The sequence below is a fragment of the Phascolarctos cinereus genome, unplaced genomic scaffold, assembly GCF_003287225.1.
Source record: "Phascolarctos cinereus isolate Bilbo 61053 unplaced genomic scaffold, phaCin_HiC Scaffold_4;HRSCAF=312, whole genome shotgun sequence".
NCBI classification, from domain to species: Eukaryota; Metazoa; Chordata; class Mammalia; order Diprotodontia; family Phascolarctidae; genus Phascolarctos; species Phascolarctos cinereus.
In genome coordinates this window covers 561,367,228-561,384,425 of record NW_027555847.1, presented here as the reverse complement: position 1 = coordinate 561,384,425, position 17,198 = coordinate 561,367,228, and positions in this window count along the sequence as shown.

The following is a 17,198-nucleotide window of genomic DNA, read 5'->3' as shown; positions in this document are numbered from 1 at the left end:
CGCTGGCACCGCACATAATCTGGTACCCTGCATGTTGTGGATATTCTCCCACTCCAGCCCTTTCACCATGATGTCCACAGCCTCCTGCACCTGCAGCTGCTGTGACTCTACCATGGCATACACCCCCTCCCAGCCCCGCACTTTGTTCAGCTCAGCCTGAGTGTTTTTCCCAAAAAAACTTTCATAAGTGAGGCCAAGTTCTAGCCTAGCCAAGAAGTCTATACTAGACTTTTTGCTGCAACAGGAATTAATTTCTTGTCTGCCCATGGGGAGAGCATTAAATGCCTACCTGGAATGGTTTTGAAGTGAGGAAACAAAAACAAAACAAAACAAAGCAAAAAAAGCAGATCCTAACAGAGGGAAGAAAGGAGATAGGAAAAGAAGTTGTGGGGGTCCATGAAATTTCATTGTTTTTCAAGTGAGCTTTTGGCAAAAATTTTTGAACTGATATGGATCTCTCTCTCTCTCTCTCTCTCTCTCTCTCTCTCTCTCTCTCTCTCTCTCTCTCCCCTTTCATTTTTATTTTGAATTCTGGTTGTGCGTGTGTGTGTGTGTGTGTGTGTGTGTGTGTGTGTGTGTGTGTGTGATTTCATCTTGTTAGACTGGAAACATCTTTAGAAAGTGGTTGCCTCTTATCTGTATTTTCTATAGGAAAAAACAAATAATAGGTACTCGATAATTTTTATTGAATTGAATCGAGGTACCACTGAGAAAGCATTCAGTTAATACAGATTGGGGGGCAGAGTGGCAAGGATATGTAATTTTCCACATTTTCACCATAAGGAATATCTCTTACTTTATTTGGGATTTTTTTCTTTCTTAGACCTATCCTGAATTTCTTTAAATAGAGAGATTCTATTATTCTACTGACTGAAATTGTATGGAACAATTTCAAAATATTTGGGCCAACTCTGCTGTGGAAAGAAAAGCCATAGCTCCATGGCTGCACTGTGATTTTTGAAGGAAATGCGCATGCACACATGCTCATGCATGCGCGTGCGCACACACGCACACGCACACACACACACACACACACACACACAGAAATCGCATCACCATGGCCCACATGCTTATTGCTGGGGGCTGTGCAAGATGTCTTGTTTGAGAAATAGCATTTTAGAAGTGAGGAGGAATCCAGGACAGATAATTATAGCTGACATTTATATAGTAATTTGAAGTTGCAGAATTCTTTCTACATATTATTGCATTTGAGCTTTACAACAGCCTTGTGTTATAGGTAACAGAGGTATTATGTCCATTTTCCAAGTAAAAAGACTGAAACCCAAAAAGGTTAAGAAATTAATCTCTAGTCACTCAAGCACTAAATTTCAGAAGTAGTATTTACACCCAGGTCTTTTTGATTCTAAGTAGCTCATTCAATCCCATATGCCATATTACTTCCCTATAGATTTTAAGGTTGCCATTGGATGGTGTTCTCAAGTACTGGCAATACTTTCTTTAATCAAAGAAACGACTTTCCCTTGCCACAAGTATATTCATTCCAAACATATTAATACAATTTCCATTATGAAGATGGTACATCAGTGGGTAGCTATAAAATATTATTCCAAAGAGTCATCAAGTCACAAAGGTGACCCTGGGTTCTCAGGGCTGTGTCAGCAAGGAACCAACTTCGGCAGACACTCCCAAGCTGAATGAGCTGTGAGCAAAATTCTGGCAACAAATTGATACTGCTTTATGATAACCAACTTGGTAAGTGTGATCTGGTGCCTCTCATTCTTCATGAAAGCCCTTTTGTGTCAGAGAAGTACTGTCACCACTAGACTTGACTTGGTGATGAATTCTTTGACCATGGCAAATCATGAAAAAAAGTGTTGCTCAATCCCATATGTCCCATTCCTCTTCTGTGTTGATGGTGGCACAGAGGCAGAAAAAAAAGGCAGAAGGTGCTAAGATTCATGGTTTTTAAACTGTTTATAAAGGCAGCAGGAGAGGCAGACATGATAGCATAATGGATAGAGAGTGGACCTTGGAGCCAGGAAGACTTGGGTTCAAGTCCTTTCTTCGATATTTACTAGCTATGTGAACCTAGGCAAGTCACTTAACTTCTCAGGGCACCAGGTGACTGTCTTAGACTATAAAATGAAAAGAAAGGAAAGATACCAATCTGCAGTGATAGAGGATGTTCGTTGCCAGAAGTGCCCTATGCTAATGAAGTCAAGTTCTTATTCTTGCCATAAATTGCCGATTAAGTATTGATACCATAGATGTGAGATTATTTTCTTTTCTTCTTTTTCTTTTTTTTGGGGGGGGGCAATTGGGGTTAAGTGACTGACTTGCCCAAGGTCACACAGCTGGTATGTGTCAATGTGAGATTATTTTCAAAGACCAGGGAATTCTACTGGGGAAACTAAAATGGATCCATCTTGACCTTGTCTATAAAAAGGAAAATAGAAGCTTTAGAGCTGAATAGAAAGATTACACATGGACAACCTATGTGCTCCACTGGGGTACTCACAATGTTAAGAGAAAATGTGGAAGCCCTCACCCAGTATGATGCATGGACCCCTTGCAATGCACTTATTCAAGGACAAAACAAGAGTCTCATTTGATGCTCACAACTCCCATTTTATTGACAAGGGTGATCTGCCAGCCTCATTCTCTGTTCCACTGAAAATCTCCACAAGCTTAGGGATGGTGTGCATGATAAGGACAAGAGGCTTGGAGACTGACCAGGTAATGCATTGAGTTCCAGGACAATCACTGGAGGTCTTGCTATATGCTTTCTCTCTTATATATGCCAACTCCTACACAGACTACAACTAACCTAGAGTCACTTAGCTTAAGAAAGTCAAATATTTCAAACCTGAATTTAAAAAAATAATCAGCTGAGGAATAGCTATTAAACTAGTTGCCTTTTCCCCAATTTAAATAACATAATTTCTACCTCTATCATAATTCTATATCATACCCTCATGGCGCAATTAAGCATTTATTATCTAACCCAGAATTATAGAATCTTACTGGAATTTCAAGATCTGATGACAAATTAATTCCATGCTTTATAAAAGTGAAAGCAAAAGTCACGGGGCTTTGATATTTTTAGAAAACCCAATAGTTCCATTGACTTCAGTTCTACATATCATAGAATTTTAGATCGGGGATCCTTTAGAATGGGGATACCATTTAATCTAAAGATTTCATTTTACAAATGAAGATTCAAAGACTTAGAATGGTTAAGTGATTTGCCTACTGTGACAGAGCAAAGTAATGGCAGATTCAGGACCAGAATCCTCATTACTTGACTCCTGTTTATTCTGTTCTATTTGTGGTTGTTGTTTAGTCCCCACATTTGACTCTTCATGACCCCATTTGGGGTTTTCTTGGCAGAGACTGAAGTGATTTGCTATTTCCTTCTCTAGCTCATATTACAGATAAGTAACCAAGGCAAACAGTGACTTGCCCAGGGTCACATACCTTGTAAGTGTTTGAAGCCAGATTTTAGCTCAACAAAGTGTTCTTCTTACTGTTTACTATTTATATAATAGGGACAGCTAGATGGCTCAGTAGATAGAGTGCTAGGTCTGGTGTCAGAAAGACCTGAGTTCAAATCTGTATTTGAACTGTGTGACTATGTGACCCTGGGCAAGTCACTTAACCCTACTTGCCTTAATCCAGTGGATAAGGAAATGGCAAACCACTCCAGTATTTTTGCCAAGAAACACCCATGGACAGTATGAAAAGTCAAATATGACTGAATGATAAACAACAATAACAACAACAAATTTGTATAATGCTCATGGCAAGAGCCAACTTAAATTCATTAACAAACCAGATATTTGGGTTGAGGTAGAATAAAAGAATAGAGAAAATGGTCACAGAAGGTGTGTGCAGAGATCTAGTTGGGTACCATAGTTCTCTATGATTCAGAAGGGTCAGCTGAATGCTTCCAACAAAGTAAATGAGGTCACTTAAACATCTTTTGTGTAAGCATCTTAATATTGCTAGAGTAGGCTCTCTGCTCAGAGGAATCCTGGGCCATTGTTACCTGCAAAATCATCTCGTCTCTTAAAGGTTCAGCAAGAGGAGGAGATAATACTACTCAATTGTATCTGGGCCTTTTCTTTTCTTCTCTCATTTTCCTACTTTTCCAAATAAGGGCACACAGGGGGAGGAGGCAAAGCCTTTAAAGTCAGCAGAGGAGTAAAATCTGAATGTTGCTCTCCATCATAGAGCTAGAGACAGAAGTGACCATAGAGTTATCTAGTCCAATTCTGTCATTTTACAGATGAGGAAATACAAGCCCACCCAGGTGAAAGTGACTTACCTAAGGTCATTCAGCAAGTGGCACAACAGGGGTTCAAACTCAGATCTGATGATATCAAGTTAATCTCTCCAAGTTTAGTCCTCTTTTCCATGTACTCTATTGCCTATAGGCACCATGGGGTAGAGATCAGAGCATTTGACTAAGATCCAGAAGACTAGGGATTAAATCCCCCTTCAAATACTTACAAATGTGATAGAGGACCTACCTAGTAGAGCTGTCATTAAGACTAAATGAAATACCATATGAGGTTTAATATAATTAAAGCTTAAGGCTGCACTAAGACTTTTGGGACACTGCACATGAAAACACATTTTACAAACCTTAATGTGAATTATTATTCTTATCACCCAGCTTCCATGGGGTACTTGGAAGGTTTTTTTTTTCTTTTCTCTGTACTTCTGACTAACTGCTGTAACTTCCTGAGAATATGTTAGAAATGTTTCTGGAGCCTCACTCCCAGCACAGTGGGTATGAATTGGCTCAGCTTTTATCACATACGGCACCCACATAGTAGTTCCCACTGAACAGAGTTGTAACTCAAGGGAACCTCTTCACAGAGACAAGTCTGGCTTTGGAAAGAATGAGCTCTTCAACTTCACAGATCTAGGAAGCATAAGGCATCTATCTGTCTATGAAGGGGGCTGCACTCTCCCCTGGGGTCTGGTTGTCTCTCCTCTGGGATGGACACTATCTTTGTCATGCTTGCAATTTGAATTTTTGGATATTGAATACCAGCCCTTCTTGACCAGCAAAGAGCATTTTCAGAATAGATTCCACAGGTCAGGGTGAGTTTTTTGTTTGTTTGTTTGTTTGTGTTTGTTTTTAATGAAAAGCAAAGCAAAAGGAGAGGTGGGTGGTAAGAACACATTATGCTGGGGTAACTTAGGGGGATGTCTCATTAGTTGAATGCTTTTGATGGTTGCCATAGGAATAGGAGTTTTAACTGATGGTTCCTCTGATGCTACATGTGTTAAAAATATATATATTCCAGTGAATTCTTGGTACTTCCAGTGACAGAATATTATTTAAAGACTGTGCATTGTTTTTTCCATGATGTTTAATATAATTTTCTCTTCTCTGACACACAGAGGAGGTTATGTTAACCAAGAAAATGTCATCTTCAGCTCCCTGCCAAGACTACAGCATCTGTAAAGGCAGAAACCTACTTCAGTCTACATTCACACTGCTGTCCTTGGCTTCAGGTATAGAAATAATCCTCCGGGGTTCTCCAAAATTTCTGAAAAAAACCAGCAGAGACTATAATGAGTGATAAATCAGTCTAGGCAATCATCGTTAAATAGCCTCAGTAGAATAAATAAAGCAGGTGATTAAAACTGTTTTCAGAGAACAATTGATTTTTCTAAAGGTAGTTCATTAAAACATAGCAAGTTCTCTCTGTCTTTCACACTCTCTTTCTCTCTCTCTCTCTCTCTCTCTCTCTCTCTCTCTCTCTCTCTCTCTCTCTCTCTCTTTCTATTTCTCCCTCTGTCTCTGTCTTGGTCTCTGTGTCTCTCTCTGTGTCTCTCTCTGTTTCTCCCTCTGTCTTGGTCTCTGTGTCTCTCTCTGTCTCTGTCTCCATCACTTTCTCTCTCTGTGTGTCTCTCTCACTCTCTCTCTGTCTCTCTCTCTCCTCCCTCTGTTCTCTGTTCTCCCTTTCCTCTTCCCTCCCTCTCCCTCTCCTCCTATATAGTCAGCCCTGTGGTTCTTTCATCAGACACTTTGTTCTTTTTTCACCATTTCAATGCTCTAATAAGAGAGCATCATTTCTCTTGTTTCATACTTTGCATGGACCTAAACAGAAAATGTTTTTATCGTCTCTCTGCCAGAGATTTTCATTTACATTATGCAAGTGGCAGGGAAGTTAAACACATTAGATGTCATCTAACTCAGAAGGCTTTAATCTCCTGGACATTTTGGTGATTGTAAGTTTGTCTGCCTTTACTTGGTGAGACAATCCCATTGAGGGGTTTGTAGCAGGAGGTCTTACAGTGGAAGGGAGTGTCTAGGAAGGATGGTTTTATCTTGCGTAAAGGATGGTAACTCAAAGATGAAAGGGAAAACCAGGCTTACAATTATAATAACCTTTGGATTACCTGCCTGACAGTTATATTGAGGTAAGCATTTTGGAAGCTTCAAAGGGCTCATAAATTTGAATTATCATCAGTCACTATCACCACCATGGTCCAAAGGTCAGCTCAAATTTTCAACCGAGTGTTGCAAGCCTTTTTTTTTAGGCAAAGTGACTACAGGAAGAAAAAAACAGGTCCATTTTTAATTTATAGCAATGAAATGCCAACTTTTTTTTTTCATTTCAGATGCTACTCTGGGGTTTCAGAAAGTGCTTGGGATGCTCACTATCTTCTCTTACTTATTGTTGGAAACCGTAACATTAGTACAAGTAAAAAGCATTGAGGTGGTTGAGATGGGAGCAATGATCAACTGGGCATTGTCTGCTCTAGCTGTCTGCTTCTAGCTGTTGAACTCTGCCTACTAGACCATTCTGCTGAAGACTTTCTACCAACCCTGCTTCAGAGGGTCTGTCTCTTATCAAGAACTCTCATTTACAAACCAACCAGCCTGTTGAGATCCTAGCTAACTAGATAGCAAATTCACCAAATTCCATCCAGAAACACTTGAGCATGAATCCTTATGGTTGAGTGGGAGACAAAGTAGAGCTCAGAGACTTGAATTTTAAATTCTTGGCTCTTCTAGAGACCTGGATCCCTGGGCAAGTTTTTGCCTCATTTGCCTTATGTATATAAATGAGATTTTATCTATAAACTTAGAATATCTGCCTAATGTATTACTTTTGAGTACTTTGAGTAAATTGGAAGTCACTAGCAATGCATGCTAATAAGGGTTGCAAAAAATGAAGATTAGATTAAATAAATGAAGATTGGATTAAATAAAAGTGGCATCCATTTGTCCAAATAACCAACAGCTTCAAGTTTCTGGCCCCAAGAGGTTTAGGCACGTAATTCCATCACCCTTCTTTAACCTGAAGGCCATTGTTGAGTCATGATAGCTATATCTACATTCCAGTCTTTATCAAATATATACTTATGCGTATTTGACAAACATATGTACAATGCACACATATGCATAAATCAATTTGACATATGCATACATCTATGCATTGGATGTAGTAGTATATATTTGGTCCTGGTCTATGATTGTGTCTACATATGGAAATTCCGGTGTAGAAACTTCTGCCCTCTATCAATGCAGATCAGAATCTCATCTCCAAATTGGGCAATTCTTCTGTAACTTATAGAGTCACAGAAAACAAACAAATGAAAATTAAATAAAGCACAATTAATTTATTAGTTATAGTGATGTTTTAGTTAGAACTTTTAAAAAACTAAACATTCATATTTTCAAATATTCCATGAAAATTCTGATAAGGTGTTTTAGTTTGTTCTGGCTATTTTTCTTATTTATGTATCTCATATTGAAAAGTTCACTGAGTTACCCATGATCATACAGTTACTACATATTCGAGATAGGACTTGAACCCAGATAAGTCTTCTATCAACCATGTCACTCCATGATACCTCTGATTGTAGTATATAGTATAGTATAGTACAGTTCAGTATAGTATAGCATGATTTGATATTTGATATATGTTGTGATGTGATATGACATGATATAATGCAGCTTGATGTGATGTGATATGACATAATTGATTATATATGGTGTGATTTGATATGATGTGATACAATATAATATAAGATGATAGGATATGTTATAATATTAACATGTGATATGATATAATTCAATATGATATAGTATAATAAATATAATAAAATTATCATAACATGATATGATACAGTGTGTGGTATGGTATGATAAAATATGATATGATAGTGTATGACACAGTATTATATGATATCATATAATGGTATAGTATTATATAATATAATATAATATAATATAATATAATATAATATAATATAATATAATATAATATAATATAATATAATATAATATAATATAATATAATATAATATAATATAATATAATATAATATAATATAATATAATATAATATACATGCTATGACATGAAATGATGTAACATGATATTTTAATGGCACGTGAATATTTCTTTTGTGTGTGTATGAAAGTGATCATGAGCAAGTCACTATAGCTCAGAACCTCAGGCAAATCTCTAAGACTTTAAGTTTTAGTATTCTCATTAAGGAGAATTCACCTTTGAAATCATACCCTTGATACATTGATTTATATGCATCTATGAATGTAATTTGCACCTACCAATGTTTCCTTCTAATTTTTATCATGAACAAAAACAATCATCAAAAATATTGACAAAATTGTGTTCATGTTATGGACATGTCTAAAAACATTTGCTTCATTCTGCATCTGCAGTGTTTCATTATCTGTCTTCTACAGTGGTGATTGACCATTGCATTCAATCAATCAACAAATATTTATTAATCTCTAACTATATACCAGGCACCGTGTTAGCACCAGGGATAAAGATGAAAAGAATGCAGTGCTCTCTGTTCCCAAGTAGTTTACATTCTAATAGGGGAAGAGAATAAGTTAAGTATTTACAGCATTTATTAGTTATTTGTAATGCTCTGGTCATTATATAACAGTTCTCCCAGTTCCATTCATATTTTAGTCAATTATTCACACACTTATGGGCAGCAACTTTGTTTCCAGTCCTCTGTTACAAGAAAAAAAAATCATTGCTCCAAGTATTTTTCAGTATGTTGATCCTTTCTCTCTTCCTTTGATATTTTTAGGGTATATGTCCAAGAGTGGTATCCCTGGTTCTGAGGATATATGTTAAATGACTTTTGGGGTATAGATGTAATTTGCTTTCTGGAAGAGTTGGACCAATCCACAGCTCTACCAAAAGTGCATTAGTACGCATGTCCTCCCACGTTCCTTCCCATGAGTATCAATTTCCTTTTTTGTCCTCTCTTCTAATTTGATCTACCAATATTTTTAATGTTCAGGCAGAAACAGAGTGCCAACTTTAAAATCTGGTCTCAGAGATATTATGTAATCTCTTAAAAATAACATACCCCAAAGGCATTTAACTTCCATCAAAAAGAAAAAGCAAACCAAGGAATAGCAATAAAAATATTTATTATGCAAAGATATGTAAAATAACATTGCATATATGCATAAGAGAAACAATGTTAACAATGAATGCATGTTTCTTGATGTACGTTGAAATTCAGTATGATTAAAATCTAGATAGAATGAAACTTACCAAAAACAATTTGACTTATGTTATTTCCTTCATCTGGAAGCTAACAAAACACTTCTTTTCCTTTTCTGTTCTATTTCCCCTATACTTCTTGGAATGCAAATCCCTTTAGGCCCCACTCTATAGTTTCTATACAATATCTAGCATGCATTGGACACTTGGTGATAACTTCTTTTTCTTTCTTTCCTCAGCCTGTCTAATCTATTCCCCTGATTTTTTTTCAGGATCTTTTGAAGGAGTAGGAAAATGTGATTGAATTTTCTGATTAATTTATCAGTTTCCCTTGGGTAGGTGGAAAATAAATTACATGCATACACATTTATGGAAGCTCTGGGCAATTCAAATTCTGTTTCCTGAGGATACAAAGTCAAGTATCATTACTCTATCCCTTGAAGTCCAGCTAAAGAAGATATCAGTGGCAATTTGTTTTTTCCTCCATTGACCACGTAGTTCCCTTTGCTTCCTGCTCAGGGATTTCAGAAACCACTTGGCTGGGAACATTTCCTTATCCTCTCCATTCAAATACTACTGGGCAAGCCAATGAGATTAAAACCCTAAGAAATGCCTCATGTGTCGGTAAATATGACCAGCTTCCTGAAATTAAGCCACAAAAATATACAACATAGAACAGATGTGTCATTTACATTTATAAATGTACACATCAGGGGGCAAAGGAGTGTTTTTAAATGGTCAGCAAAAGCAATCATGATTTTTATGATGACTTGACTCAAAGCTATTTTGCAAATCATTTTCAAGATTGCAATACTGACAGATGTCACCCAGACCCCTTACCCATCTATAGAAAAATCAGATTGGGAAATAAGGACTGGATCCGGAGTTACAAAGTCATAGAATTTTCTAGTTAGAAGGGACTTAAGCAGTGCCTGATCAGTACTTCGCTTTACACCATCTACCATAAATGGTCATCCAACCTTTGCTTAAAAAAATTACAGTTAAGTTACTCTGATATTCCCATGATACTCTGTGAACTCAGCTATGGGGGCACTTCCTCCAATGATGCTGGTCACTATACATCCATGTCTGTATTATCCATGTCTTTTCATAAGTATGTCACAGGGACATTAAGCCACTCAATGTCTTGAGGGATTTTAACCATCTCTTGACATTTAGAGGATGCCAATGGAGCATATATACTTTACATGCATCTTTCTCCCCTGTAGACCAGCCTATCTTGTTGTTCACTCATCTCCTTTGACATCCTTTTTATAATTTCTTACATAATTACCTATTTGTACAGCCTGCTCAAACCTACCAAGTGCTCCCTTTTTAATTTTTGTTTAAATTCACTATATTGTGTAAAGAATAAGGTAAAATCCCTAATTTTTTAAAAGGTGAATTATTAAGCACCTCTTGGCTAAACTTAAATTGAATCTAGGCTGAGAGTAAAGCAGAAAGTCTTGGAAATTATTAGTCTCAGATCTCAGAAATGACAGCTAACCTTCGCCCTACAACATAAATCCTTCTTTACTGGGGGCTTCTGTCAATAGATCTCCCCACTCTTATAGTTGATAGAGTGCTGGTCTGGGAGTCAGGAAGACCTGACAGTAGATATATGAAGCAAGAGGTCTTCCTGACTCCCAGAGTAGCATTTTATCAGCTTGATGTGAGGCAGTTGGCTCTCTTTTTTCTGTTTAATAGGGGGTTTGGCTTGCAGTAGGACTACAGTATGTACTATAGAAATAGCTGTGCACAATATATGTAATGATATATTAGCTCAATGGGTTGCCTCTCCAACTATACGCAGAAAACAATAACTGATTGACTAGTATAGGGCCAGTTTTCAGATAAGACATATGAGTTGCTTGAGATGTACAATTGTGAGAAAACTCTTTGCATCAGTCTTTGGATCTGACCGAGTTTCTGGTCAGCATAACCTAGGTCCTTGGTTAAGGGTCTCTAAGCAGCAGGTGGTCCAGCTTCCCAGACACACAGAGATAGGTTCAAACAATGCAATAAGGTGTTCTTACAATTCCAACAATTGAATAAAGTTTTCTTACTAGACAGAAATTGGACTAGACCCATAATTGAATAGAAAAGGAACTGAGCTAGATCCAGAATTGAATCACAAAATGGAGTCAGCATGGTTCACTCAATTTCCACAAGATACATATGTCTTTCCCCCAACAAAAGAGAAAAAAAAATGCACATTATACACTTCTAAGTTTAATCTGCATTATTAACATTTTGCCTATCACTTTCTTCAGTCAGTCATTCAAAAAAGTATTAAAAAATAGAAAAGGAACTGAGCTAGATCCAGGATTGAATCACAAGATGAAGTCAGTGTGGTTCACAGGATTCCCACAAAATACATGTCTCTCCCCCAACAAAAAAAAGAAAAAAATGCACATTACACATTTTTAAATTTAATCTTCATTATTAAAATTTTATCTATCACTTTCTTCAGTCAATCAATCAATTAAAAAAAATTATTAACTGCCTCCTATGAGCCAGGCACTGTGCTAAACTCTGGGAATACAAAAAGAGGCAAAAAACAGTCTCTGCCCTCAAGGAGCTCACAATCTAATGGAGGATACAAAAAGCAAATAAATATGTATAAACAAGCTACATACAGGATAAATTAATAAAAGAGGAAAGACACTAGAATTAAGAGGAGTTGGGAAAGGCATCCTGTAGAAGATGAGATTTTGGCTGGGACTTAAAGGAAGCCAGGGAAGCTAGTAGAGAGAGATAAAGAGAGAGAGCATTCTAAGCATGAGGGATAACCAGAGAAAATGCTTGGAATTAAGAGATGGAGTGTCTGATTCACAGTACAATAAGGAGACCTTTGACCACTGACAATAGATTGAAGAGTATGTTGTAGGGAACAAGGCATAAGAAGACTGGAAGGTTAGGAAGGGACCAGGTCATGAAAAGCTTTGAATCCTAAATAGGATTTTGTATTTGATCCTGAAGGCAATAGGTAGTTTTTGGAGTTTATTGAGTACAGGGGTGCCATGATAGGACCTCTGCTTTAAGAAAATTACTTGGGTGGCTGATTTGAATGGATTGGAGTGGAGTAAGACTTGAAGTAGGTAGACCCATCAGCAGGCTATTGCATTAGTTCAAGTGCAAGGTGATAAGGGCCTGCACCTGAGCGGTGGCAGTTTTAAAAGAAAGAAGGGAGTGTATTCAAGGGATGTTGCAAAGATGAAATTGACAGGCTTTGGCAATCAATTGGATATGGGGAATGAAAGATAGTGTGGAGTCAAGGATGGTCCTTAGGTTTCAAGCATGATGGACTGGGAAGGTGCCCTCTACAATAATAGGGAAGGTGGGGGGGGAGGGTCTAAAGGGAAAGATAATGAGTTCCATTTCAGACAAACTGTAGAGTTTAAGATATCTACTGTATATACAGTACAAGATGTCTGAAAGGTAGTTGAAGATGTGAGATTGGAGGTAAGCAGAGATGTTAGGACATGATAGGTAGATTTGAGAATCGTTAGTATAGAGTTAGTAATTTCCTTGGGAGCTGATGAGCTCATCAAATGAAGTAGTATAGAGGAAGAATAGAAAAAGCCTAAGAGAGAACTTTGTGGGACATTTGTGGTTAGTGTTCTGGATGAGGATCCAACAAAGGAAACTGAAAAACAGCAGTCTAATAAATAGGAAGGCCAGGAGGGAGAAAGAAGATACTATTAAAGAGAAAGGGGTGATCAACAATGTCCAAGACTGTAACAGGTCAAGGAGAATTAGGGTAAAGAAAGGCCATTGGATTTATCTACTAAGAGATCATTAGTAACTTTGGAGAGAGCAGTTTCAGTGGAATGCTGAGGTTGAAGACTGGATTATAAAGGCATAAGCACAGAGTGAAAGGAAAACAAATGGAGTCACCTATTGATTACAAAATTTGCAAGTTTATCTACACAGGGCAGAAGAGATATAACAGGACGGTTAGCAGGGATGGAAGAATCAAGTGAGGGTTATCTACGGATGGCGATGGGGGAAGATACACATGTTGGTAGTCCACAGGAGGAAGATCTAGTGGCTAGAGAGAGATTAAAGATAAGCAAGACAGTGGAGATGACAGAGGGGGAAATCTGTTGTAGGAGGCAGGATGGGATGGGATTGTTTATGAAGGTAAAGGGGTTGACTTTGGTAAGAAGTCACCTCTTCATGTGAAAAGGGGGGGGAAGGAGGATATAGTGGAAGAAGACATTAAATGATATGAGATGAGGAAAAAGGAAGAAGAGGGTGCACATGGTGAATGGCCTTGATTTTTTTCTGCAAAATATGAAGCAAGGTTCTCTGCTAGGAGGATGGGAGAAGGGGAGCCATGAGAGGTTTGAGAAAGGATTGATGTTGTTGTTTGTCTTTTGCTCTCAAAGAGGACCAATGACATCAGGAGGGTGATGTCTTGACTTGCAAGTAGATTGGATTTAAGTGAGGCGGAGCTATGTAAAATCATCAGTCCCACTCTTTCCACAAACCGCAGTGGCAAGATGTAGGTCAGGATGATTGGTGATGGCTCAGGATGCAGTGGGAGACCTTGGCCTTTTTAAGCTAAGGTCTTTCCCAGTTCTCGGTTTGTCTGAGGCAACACCCATTTAGCAGTTAAGGTTAGGTAAGAATTGAGGTAAAAGATGAACTACTTTGCCTTCGCAAAAGAATCAAGGCTTCTTCTGAGGAGGGATGAAAATGTTTGGATGAGTTTTTGTGGAGAGTGGAATATTGAGTTGATAAGGGATCTATAGTAGAATTTTCTCAAAGCAGTGAGGGCCTAGTTAATAAGAATGGTTGCACGATTTTCTCCACCTTCATTCAGCACCAGATGTGTAGGAATGGAAGCTACAAATGGTTGGAATGATCCAAGGTTAAAGCCTGGCAGGGAGCAATCAGCAATAATAAGGGGGCTAGGGACTCAAGAGAAGAGGACAGTAGGGGCAGGCAGCTAGGTGGCTCAGTGGATAGAGCACTGGCCCTGAAGTCAGGAGGACCTGAGTTCAAATCCGGCCTCAGACCAAACACTTAACACTTACTAGCTGTGTGACCCTGGGCAGGTCACTTAACCCCAACTGCCTAAAAATAAAAAAATAAAAATAAAAAATAAAAAGAGAAGAGGACAGTGTAGAAATGAACTGGTTCACCAAAGGGTCAAGCCAGGTCAAAGAGGACAGAATGGCTGGTGCAGGGTGATGGCCTTGAGAGGACTGATCCAGGGATTGAAGGTCACAGTGTATATAAAGAGCAGAGTTTGTAAAGGGAAATCAGAGGAGCAGCTGGAAAGCCAATAAATCATGGTCAGACAAGACAATTTCAGAATTTGTGAATTTGTGTAGTGGTAGCAAAATCAAAGGTATGATCATCATTGTGTATGGCTCAGGTAGGGTGGAATAGGTCATAGGAAGTGAGCAGGTTGAGAAACTGAGTGTTGTGGGTATTTGAGGAAGAGTCAATATGTATTTTGAAATCTTTAATTATGAGGGCAGAAGTTGGGGAGAAGAGAAAAATTGTGAGCCAGCTATGAAACTCATTGAGGAAGGAAGAGGAGTGACCCGGACATTTGTAGACAACAGCTACCAGGATTTTAGTTGGGTGGTAGACATGAATTACACGACCTTCAAAGGAGGAAAGGTTACTGAGTGATGGAAATAGGAGAGAACAAGGAAGTGGAAATGGGGAGCAAAGATGGTTCCAACTTTTCACTTAGATCAATAAGCCTAAGGGAATGAGTGAAGGTGTAGACCATACTGGGAAGGGTAGCCAAGGAGATTGTGTCATCTGGGGGGATCCTCATTTTAGTAATAGTTAGAAGATAGAAGGAGTAAAAGAAGAAAAAAATAGGATGAAGAGATGTTTGTTGCCTATGGAACAGACATTACAGAGGACATAGTGGAAGGGGTAGATGTCATTTGGTTGCAACTTTGAGGGGGATAGGGAATGGGGTTTGGACGGTGACATACAGGTGTTCAGTGTCACTGGGGTGTGTATGGTATGACCAGGTGTGAGAATGTTCATCATTTCGTGGAAGGTGCCAGTCTTCTTCCCAAAGAAGGGTGAACACAAATGGAGCAGGAGATGGAAGGCAATGAGTAAGATGAAAAGTCCCTTTTCATGACTCCTTTTCCCTCTGAAGGCAGGAGATTAAGCCAGAAACTGCACAGCAAGAAATGGAAGTCCAACTCCCCACCAACTATTCTTTTTCACTAATGGGGCAGGCACAGGAGGAGATAGAAGATCTGAGGTCAGAAAGAAGGTTGCTCCTCTTTGCACCAGAAGCTCTCCAAATCCCACTTGGGAGATCAGGAGACAGAAATTGCCTTGTTCTGGTTTACATGGAAGTTGTTCCAGTGGGCTCCAGCAGCCTTCCCTTGGGGTACAAGTGCACCAGGAGACAGAATGCTATAGATCAAAGGAAGTTTTCACTCTTCTACCTGAGGCTGTAGATCAAATGGGTACAAAAGGGAAGTGGAAGAGTTTGCATAGGGCCAAGTCAAGTTGAGGCAAGTACAAGTGGCTCATCCTCCTTGAGGCCTTCCTTCAGGAGACACACATAGCAGAAATTGGAAGAAGCATGGTCAGATAAGTCTGTCTCCTCTTCTCACCTGACTAGATCAGGTCAAGACAATTAACAAAAAAATAAAATAAGTCCTGATTTGTTCCATTTGCTAATTTCTGAGGTGCAAATGATCACACTGAAAATTTAACAACCAGCTTTCATGGGCCAGTTCGTGCTGGCTCCAGCAAAACCCTGTCTATATCTATATTTACATCTATTGCTTCAGCATATCCCTGTCAATATCTATATTTATATATCTATATCTATCTTTTGAGTATAGACACTCACAGAATAAAACTAGGTTATTTTTTTTAAATGGATGATGCCTTGGAGAAGTTTACAACTAAACTAATAACTTCTATATAAGCACAATTCTAATGCTTTAGAATAGTTATTTAGAATATACATTTAGTATGACATTATTTTGTATTTTCTATGTTTCTAGTCCTATTACTTGGCAACACAATTCAAAATAAACCCTAGTATCCCTTACCTTTGGTTATAACAAAGGCATTTTACATTCATGAGTTCAACTGAACAGATTGTTATATTGACCAGTTATTGAGTTCATTCTTATTTGCTATTTTCTAATACTGACATTCACTTCTAACCCAAAAGGCAAAAAGACAAGCTGACAAGCACCAAGTCTTAATGTGCATACAAGTGAATGTGCTATTGGAGAAAAGGAAGACAAATGGAGAGAAGAAAAATAGAGCTTTTTTTCCCCCAAGGAGATTGGAAAGACTACAGTGTGTATGCTGTAATTTAACATAATTCGAATTACATGTAAAATGCTATTTGAAATTATTTAAAAGAACATAACAGTTAAGCATGTTGATACATACCTGTGATCCCAGCTTCTGGGGGAGGCTAAGGCAAGTGGGTCTCTTGGGCTCAGGAGTGCTGAGCTGCAGGGAACTAAACTGATAGGGTGTCCACATTAAGTTTGGCATTAATATGCTAAGCCCCAGGGCCAACAGGTTGCCTAAGTAGGGCCAAACCACCCTAGGTCAGAAACAGATCAGATTAAACTTCTCTGTGCAGTTTAATGGACCAGGTTCACGAGTAACTCCTGCATCTTTAGCTTGGGTAATAAAGGGACACTCAGTCTGGATAGATGAAAAGGAAGGAAGGAAAGAAGGAAGGAAGG